Source organism: Coregonus lavaretus (genome assembly GCF_964263955.1).
Source record: "Coregonus lavaretus genome assembly, chromosome: 36".
Taxonomy (NCBI): Eukaryota; Metazoa; Chordata; class Actinopteri; order Salmoniformes; family Salmonidae; genus Coregonus; species Coregonus lavaretus.
This window is the reverse complement of record NC_140023.1, coordinates 8,054,530-8,064,031: the sequence shown is the minus strand read 5'-3', so window position 1 is coordinate 8,064,031 and position 9,502 is coordinate 8,054,530.

Genomic DNA, 9,502 nt, shown 5'->3' with positions numbered 1-9,502 from the left:
CACCTACTCATTCAAGGGTTTTTCTTTATTTTTACTATTTTCTAAATTGTAGAATAATATTAAAGACATCAAAACTATGAAATAGCACATATGGAATCATGTAGTAACCAAAAAAGTGTTAAACAAATCAAAATATATTTTATATTTGAGATTCTTCAAATAGCCACCCTTTGCCTTGATGACAGCTTTGCACACTCTTGGCATTCTCTCAACCAGCTTCACCTGGAATGCTTTTCTAACAGTCTTGAAGGAGTTCCCACATATGCTGAGCACTTGTTGGCTGCTTTTCCTTCACTCTGCGGTCCGACTCATCCCAAACCATCTCAATTGGGTTGAGGTCGGGGGATTGTGGAGAGCAGGTCATCTGATGCAGCACTCTCCTTCTTGGTAAAATTGCCCTTACACAGCCTGGAGGTGTGTTGGGTCATTGTCCTGTTGAAAAACTATGTAACATTTTTTACACCCTTGAATGAGTATGTGTGTCCAAACTTTTGACTGGTAGTGTAGATCATACAAATATGGCTTTGTTTTTTCATTTGTAACATTGTGTGGTGATTTCAGAGGTGGCACCACAGGTCCCAGAGTGGTGGGGGGAAATTGTTTTCCTAGGGCCCAACGTTTTTCATGATCTGGTAGTAGGCTAACCTAACCAACTCCGGACCCTAGTTGTAGCATATGACATAGTAATAAATCATCTGTAAAAAAAAGATGGCACCAGATTATTTTTCTAATCAGGTCATATGTGTTTTTTTAAAGCCCCTGGAAAACTCCTGGCCCTAGGGAGGATGAAAACATTAAAACCCTTTACAGAGACAAAGAGACAAAAACTGCGATTGGACAAAAACTGAAAAAGAAAAACTAACAGAGCTGAGCTTGCTGTATGCAGGATTGCATCATTTAGGCCTTTGCATCTGTAATTAAAAAGATACTCATACTGTATGTCATCACTATTGTGTTGATTGATTAATTCCAGTCAATACTTGTTTTATTAAAAAGGCCTAGGTGGCCTTATCACAACTCAGGATAAGACCCAGATGCCGACAGTTCAAAATAGCAAAAGTTTATTTACAAAAACAGGAGGCAGGCAAACGACAGGTCAAGGGCAGGCAGAGGTCAGTAATCCAGAGCAGAGTCCGAAAGGTACAGAAACGGCAGGCAGGCTCAGGGTCGGGGCAGGCAGAGGTCGGTAATCCAGAACAGTGTCACAAGGTACAGAATGGCAGGCAGGCTCAGGGTCAGGACAGGCAGAATGGTCAAAGCCGGGAAAAACTGGAAAACGGGCTAGAGCAAAACAGGAGTACGGGAAAACCTCTGGTAGGCTTGACGACCCAAGACGAACTGGCTACAGACAAACAGAGAACACAGGTATAAATACACAGGGGATAATGGGGAAGATGGGCGACACCTGGAGGGGGGTGGTGACAAGCACAAAGACAGGTGAAACAGATCAGGGTGTGACAAGCCTAGCCACCCGAAGTGTGAATACAAACCAAATATGATCACATTCACATTTTCTCAGAACACAAATAAATGGGCCTATTTTAGGCTATAAATACATAGCTTAGGCTATAAAACCATGATGTTACGTTTCCCCTGGCCAGGCCCAGATAGGATCAGAGCGCAAAGGCTGCTTCTCTAGGCTACCTGCAGCTGTGGTTGTTATCCGTAGGCTACAGTTGAACAAACGAAAGCACAGATTAATTGTGCATGTTGACAAATCATGAGTCATAAAATTCAGTTAAATTGGTGGCAGTTATGGGCTTCCATATAAAACAGCTCATCACGGTAAATTCACTAAAACCTACGTTTTCAGTCGCAATTTGCTTTTACCTCGTAATGATTTGCATGATTTTGTCAAAATGAAGCCTGGTTTGCTGTAATGCTGTAAGGTAGGCCTTCTGTACTTTTATATTCGTGTGAGAGGGTTAATCGTTCATTTTTGATAAGCTAACGTTACTTGATGAAGACATGCTGTTATAGCAACTCTGTGATTTTGTCTTGAAGCTAAAATATAATGAGTGTAGCCTATAGACGAGAATATAAACCCCTTTAATTGTTGCATTATTCAACAGTGTAATATGATTTAGAAGAAACGTTTCTGTCATTGTTGAATCGTTTGTGCTTACTGGCTAGTGGCTACTGTGATATTTACGGTCAATTTGAGCTGTGGTCATGGACCAAGAATGTTGCCTTGCCAGCGAAAAAAAAGGTAAGCAAAGATTATGGATATACTGACAAGATACTTGTCTCTCCGCCCTAACAATGAGAGTTTTTGTCCAGTGGCACAGCGAGCTGTCTAGCTCCCGTCTATCCTTTCTTTGGATTGGTGGATACGTCTCATTATTGTAATACTTTTTAAAATATTCGATGAGGGTTGTTGACGTCAACCACATGTATTCAATGGAGAGAGATGCTATGCTACTAGCTTCATTTCATGAATATGAATAGGCCTCTCCAGACAACTCCAATATAAAGGTTTTTTTTCTCAAAGTTGCCGTCATGTACTTATATCAATACAGTAGTGACAACTTAAGCATTACGTGACTTCAATTTGATCAAATAAACCTCACTTAGCAAATAAGCCATTCATTTTTTAGTTGACCAAATTCGACACTCATTGACCTACATACAAAAATTCCTTGGTGGGCGAAAAAACGAAAAAACGGCACCTGCTGGAGGGAGACAGATTTTCAGCCGAGTTGGGCCTCTTTGCCACCTCTCTGAGGTAAAGCAAGGATTTAATGTGAATTGAAAAGTAGAATTATCTTTGCCACCCCGCTCCTCAGACTCCTTCATATCTCGGAGTGGGAATAGGGCCTAAGAGAAAACATTGCAACATTTTCTTATTTGAGAACAAAAGGAGTTTGGTCTCACCAAAATGAACCGCTTTGCCTCTTTGATGATGTTGCTTATTGCCTTAAATAAATCTATCAAATTCCAACATACTTTGTATCAAACCTCAGTGGGTTTAGCCTGACTCTCATAGCCTGCCACCTGTGGAGCAGTTGGGATTTCCCAGTTGAAGATGGGGAGGGAGGAGAGAATCACTGTACTATTCATTCCAAAGCAAAAAAATGTGTGACTGTTTGAGACACTGTCATGTTGACAAGAGTAATATACTTTGCACTTTGAAGTGAATCAATTATTCAATAAACCCTTATCACATGTTTATTTTACTTTACATATTAAAAGATTGCAGTTAAATACAACATTGTGTTTCTCTCTTTGGGGTAGAAATGTGGAAACTATACTTTTTGTAGGCCTAGACTGTAAAAGCCATATTTATCTTCCTTACAGTTGATTAAAGTAGGCTACCGGTATACGAAACTGAAAATTTAATTCACAAACATATGGATACAGATGTTGGATCTTAATTTGATCACCCAGTTGCATGAGAACTTTCATGTGATGCAGGACATGTGAAAAGTTTAAAAGTTTAAAAAGGCTTCCACTTTGAAATTTCAGGCTTAATATTTACTTATGAAAAATGTATCAACCCCTACAAAAATGTCCATTCATTATAATCCACATAATAATTCACATTTCCTTTTGCTGCAAGATTATTTTCCTGCTGTAGCAGACTGGCTCAAATTAAGATCCTACATCTGTATAATCAAATGAAAACTGTCTGTAAAATCCGATGTGAATATGTCATACATTTGATAAGATTGGCAGGGCAAGGGCTGTCAATGGTAGCATTCCTGTAGGTAGGAGCTATAGTATGCTATGCAAATCAATCTAGGCTTCCTGTATGAGTGTGATTATGAGCCCAGAGAGGGCCATCATAATGTGTGTAGTGGTGCACCGTTTCCCCTACATACAAACTCTGTCATGTTGCTAAATACAGTCAGACATTAACTATAAAAATGTGTGACCCACACTGAAAAACATTTGCTTCAGCGTTTATTGATGCTAATGTCTACTAGATGAGGCCAGTCAGATGTCTCATTGATCTTGCAAACACCATTTGCGAATGCTCGGATAAGGATAGCCCTACTGCCGCCAGATGACACTATGATTCCTTACGTAGATGGCACTATGATTCCTTACGTAGATGGCACTATGATTCCTTACGTAGATGGCACTATGATTCCTTACGTAGATGGCACTATGATTCCTTACGTAGATGGCACTATGATTCCTTACGTAGATGGCACTATGATTCCTTACGTAGAGGGCACTATGATTCCTTACGTAGATGGCACTATGATTCCTTACGTAGATGGCACTATGATTCCTTACGTAGATGGTACTATGATTCCTTACGTAGATGGCACTTTGATTCCTTACGTAGATGGCACTATGATTCCTTACGTAGATGGCACTATGATTCCTTACGTAGATGGCACTATGATTCCTTACGTAGATGGCACTATGATTCCTTACGTAGATGGCACTATGATTCCTTACGTAGATGGCACTATGATTCCTTACTTAGATGGCACTATGATTCCTTACGTAGATGGCACTATGATTCCTTACGTAGATGGCACTATGATTCCTTACGTAGATGGCACTATGATTCCTTACGTAGATGGCACTATGATTCCTTACGTAGATGGCACTATGATTCCTTACGTAGATGGCACTATGATTCCTTACGTAGATGGCACTATGATTCCTTACGTAGATGGCACTATGATTCCTTACGTAGATGGCACTATGATTCCTTACGTAGATGGCACTATGATTCCTCGCTACGTAAGGAATCATAGTGCCATCTGGCGGCAGTAGGTCTAGAACAGAGACTAATTTCCGAGCATACACTGACAGTTGTTAACATATTCATATCTCAGACATATTCCCTTTAGCTCATTACAGTAAAAATGTTGTCAATATTTCCCTGCCTTTGAGAAATTTTAGTTATCAATCCAGTATTCACAAAAAACTTTTCTTACCTGTATCACTTCTATGTTTCCCGGGGCAGGGGTATGTTACTTAAGTGTGCATGCTCCCAGTGGAGCGCAGGTAGTAGTTTATGAATAAGCGTATACATTGTCGTGCCGCGATGGGGTGTTTACTTTTGAGAAGACTTTGTAAGACACACATTCATTTATTGACTACTTTTGTGCCAACATGGTAATGTCCCACTAGGCACATCAATTGAACGTCTATTCCACGTTGGTTCAACGTAATTTCATTGAAATGACGTGAAAACAACATTGATTCAATCAGTGTGTGCCCAGTGGGTTAGGGCAAAAGTGGTGATAACGTAGCTTAGTTACCTGACACCACCTGTTTATGCAGTGTATGTGTAACACTCTGGCTCCAGGGACTCTGATTGTTGAGCCAGGGTTGTTATTTTCATTTAGGGTGTCTTTTGTTTTGGTTTTGTATTTCTAGGTTTGCCTTTCTGTTGGTTGTATTTCTAGGTTTGTCTATGACTCCCAATCGGAGGTAACGAGTGTCAGCTGTTCGGCTCGTTATCTCTGATTGGGAGCCATATTTATGCTGTATGTTTCCTGTGGGGTTTGTGGGTTTTTGTTTCCTTGATGCTGTTAGTTTATTTCAGTATTGGAACTTCACGTATCGTTCTTTGTTGTTTTCTCGTGTTGCACTTTAATTAAATAAAGTCATCATGTTTATCGGAACACGCGCTGCGCTTTGGTCTCATCATTCACACGATCGTGACAGAAAAACCCACCATACCAGGACCAAGCAGCGTGTCCAGGAGCCGAGGGTCTGGACATGGGAGGAGTTATTGGACGGAGAGGATCCTTGGGCACAGCCGGAGGAATATCACCGCCCTCGGGAAGAGCTGGAGGCAGCCAAAGCCGAGAGGAGGTGGTACGAGGAGGCAGCGCGAAGGCGAGGCTGGAAGCCCGTGGACGTGAGGCAACCCCAAAAAGTTTTTGGGGGGGGGCACATGGCTTGGGCGGCTGGGCAGCAGGAAGCTGCCACAGGGAGTATAGGTGAGAGGGCTAACGGAGTACGGGAGCCATTGGCGAGAAGAGGCAGGGATGTGTGTGTGGCACGGCGTGAAGGACTGAGGTATGTTGCCAGTCCGGTCCGGCCCGTTCCTGATCCTCGGTTGAGGCCAGTGGTGTGTGTTCCCGGTATGGACCGGCCTGTTCCTACTCCACGCACCAGGGATACGGTGCGCTTCGCCAGCCCGGCCCGGCCTGTTCCGGCCACTCGCACCAGGGATACGGTGTGCGTCGTCAGCTCAGCCCTGCCTGTTCCTACTCCACGCACCAGGGATACGGTGCGCTTCGCCAGCCCGGCCCGGCCTGTTCCGGCCACTCGCACCAGGGATACGGTGTGCGTCGCCAGCCCAGCCCGGCCTGTTCCTACTCCACGCACCAGGGAAACGGTGCGCTTCGCCAGCCCGGCCCGGCCTGTTCCGGCCACTCGCACCAGGGATACGGTGCGCGTCGCCAGCCCAGCCCGGCCTGTTCCTGCTCCCCGCACTAGGCGTTATGGGAGTCCCCAGGGTCCAGCATGCCCTGTTCCGACTCCCCGCACTAGCCTTGTGATGCGTGTCCTCAGCCCGGTACCTCCAGTTCCGGCACCACGCATCAGGCCTACGGTGCGTCCCCAGGGCCAAGCATGCCCTGTTGCTTCTCCCCGCACTAGCCCTGTGATGCGTGTCCTCAGCCCGGTACCTCCAGTTCCGGCACCACGCAACAGGCCTACGGTGCGCCTCAGACGGCCAGAGTCTGCCGTCTGCCCAACGGGGCCTGAACTGTCCGTCTGCCCAACGGGGCCTGAACTGCCCGTCTGCCCAACGCCGTCTGAACTGCCCGTCTGTCCAACGCCGTCTGAACTGCCCGTCTGCCCAACGCCGTCTGAACTGCCCGTCTGCCCAACGGCGCCTGAACTGCCTGTCGGCCCAACGCCGTCTGAGCTGTCCGTCTGCCCAACGCCGTCTGAACTACCCGTCTGTACAGAGCCTACAAAGCCGCCCGTCTGCCATGAGCCTTCAGAGCCGTCCGCCAGATCGGAGCCGCTAGAGCTCTCCACCAGACAGGATCAGCCAGAGCCTTCCGCCAGACAGGATCAGCCAGAGCCTTCCGCCAGACAGGATAAGCCAGAGCCTTCCGCCAGACAGGATCAGCCAGAGCCTTCTGTCAGACAGGATCAGCCAGAGCCTTCCGCCAGACAGGAGCAGCCAGAGCCTTCCGTCAGACCGGATCAGCCAGAGCCTTCCGCCAGACGGGATCAGCCAGAGCCTTCCGCCTGCCATGAGCAGCCAGATCCGTCAGCCAGCCATGAGCAGCAGGATCCACCAGAGCCAGCCTGCCAGGAGCCGTCATTCAGTCCGGAGCTGCCCCTCAGTCCGGTGCTGCCACTTAGTCAGGTACTGTTCCTTAGCCTGGTGCTGGTCCTTATCCCGGTGCTGGCCCTTAGCCCGGTGCTGCCCCTTAGCCCGGTGCTGCCCCTTATCCCGGTGCTGCCCCTTATCCCGGTGCTGGTCCTTAGTCCGGTGCTGCCCCTTAGTCCGGTGCCGCCCCTTAACCCAGTGGGGTGTAGTTGGGGGGTGGTAAGGTGTAGGAGGCTAAGTAAGTGGGTAATGACTATGGTGGGGTGGGGACCACGACCTGGGCCAGAGCCGCCACCTGGACAGACGCCCACCCAGACCCTCCCCTAGACGGTATGCTGGTGCGCCCGGAGTGCGCACCTTTAGGGGGGGGTACTGTAACACTCTGGCTCCAGGGACTCTGATTGTTGAGCCAGGGTTGTTATTTTCATTTAGGGTGTCTTTTGTTTTGGTTTTGTATTTCTAGGTTTGCCTTTCTGTTGGTTGTATTTCTAGGTTTGTCTATGACTCCCAATCGGAGGTAACGAGTGTCAGCTGTTCGGCTCGTTATCTCTGATTGGGAGCCATATTTATGCTGTATGTTTCCTGTGGGGTTTGTGGGTTTTTGTTTCCTTGATGCTGTTAGTTTATTTCAGTATTGGAACTTCACGTATCGTTCTTTGTTGTTTTCTCGTGTTGCACTTTAATTAAATAAAGTCATCATGTTTATCGGAACACGCGCTGCGCTTTGGTCTCATCATTCACACGATCGTGACAGTATGGGGATAGTAGGCCTATATTCCACAAGTGCAGGCTTTCTGACAAAGAGGGGTATTTAAGTCAGTTAATTAGTTTCAGCTCTTCAGATGAGAACAGACAGATGTATGGGAACAGACAGATGTATGGTACGATATGTCAAGTTTGGTCCAATTTATTTCGCTACAGGTTATGTGCAAAGTCACACTGAGCCCAAGTGTCTTTCTTTGGAACAATATTTTTTTCTCCTTTAGTATTGAGCACATACTATCCCCATACACTGCATAAACAGGTGGTGTCAGGTAACTAGGCTACGTTATCACCACTTTTGACCTACCCCACTGGGCACACACTGATTGAATCAATGTTGTTTTCACGTCATTTCAATGAAATTACGTTGAACCAATGTGGAATAGACGTTCAATTGATGTGCCTGTATCACCGCCTGGTACGGCAACTGCACCGCCCGCAACCGCAGGGCTCTCCAGAGGGTGGTGCGGTCTGCCGAACGCATTACCGGGGGCAAACTACCCGCCCTCCAAGACACCTACAGCACCCGATGTCACAGGAAGGCCAAAAAGATCATCAAGGACATCAACCACCCGAGCATCTCAGTCACAAACTGCCACTCTGCTTGTAACAACCGAGAGTGAAAACGAAGCAGTCAGTGGGGGAGGGGGAAGTGACTCACGTTCCAGCAGCAGAGGCAGTTTCTAAATTAAAGTCCCTCAACGAATCTGGCGACTCGTTTTTCAAAAATGTATTTTATTGGGGGCAACCATTTGACCTACTTCTAACATTGTGGGGGGACATTTCCCCCCTGTTCCCTCTGGGTCCTACGCCCTTGGGGGTTGTTATAGTGGGTTACGTTAGAGGGTTGGGGTGAGATGTGTGGCATAATCAGTCTTATGTGCTCCCCTAGTGCTCAAATTCGATTGGTAAAATGTATTTCTTTCTGATTTCAGATTTGGAAAGCAGAGAAGTAGACTAAGATGTAATGCGCTCTAAGTTATTGTCTAACTTGTTGGGAAAGTGGTCAAAGTAGCTGATTTGTGTCAAAACTTACATTGTTTACTGTGAATATAATGTTGGAAGTCAATTTATAACAATGAGCATTACAATGTTGAAGAAATCCCATTAAAGTGGATTAGTTTAAAAAGTATCAACGTTATCAAAAAGTGTTTTTATTTGCACGTTTTAAAGTGTGAATGGCATTTCCAGTTTAAAGGTGTCAGAGGAGTAGCATTCCAAAGAATAATAACAATAAATAATTGTTACAATATTTAAAGTGGGAACCTTTGCTGTGGCAAGTCTTATTAATTAGGCCTACTCTGCACTATTCAATAAATCGTCTTGCCTCATGTGCAATAGGCCTACCTGTCCTATCACCTCCCTTGGCTGCCTGTGAGACATTGTGTCCTTTTTATGTTCTGCAAGAAAATGGGTGGCCAAACCATTGAGCAACATTAAATTCAGCAGATTGCACTTTTAATGCACGGAATTGCT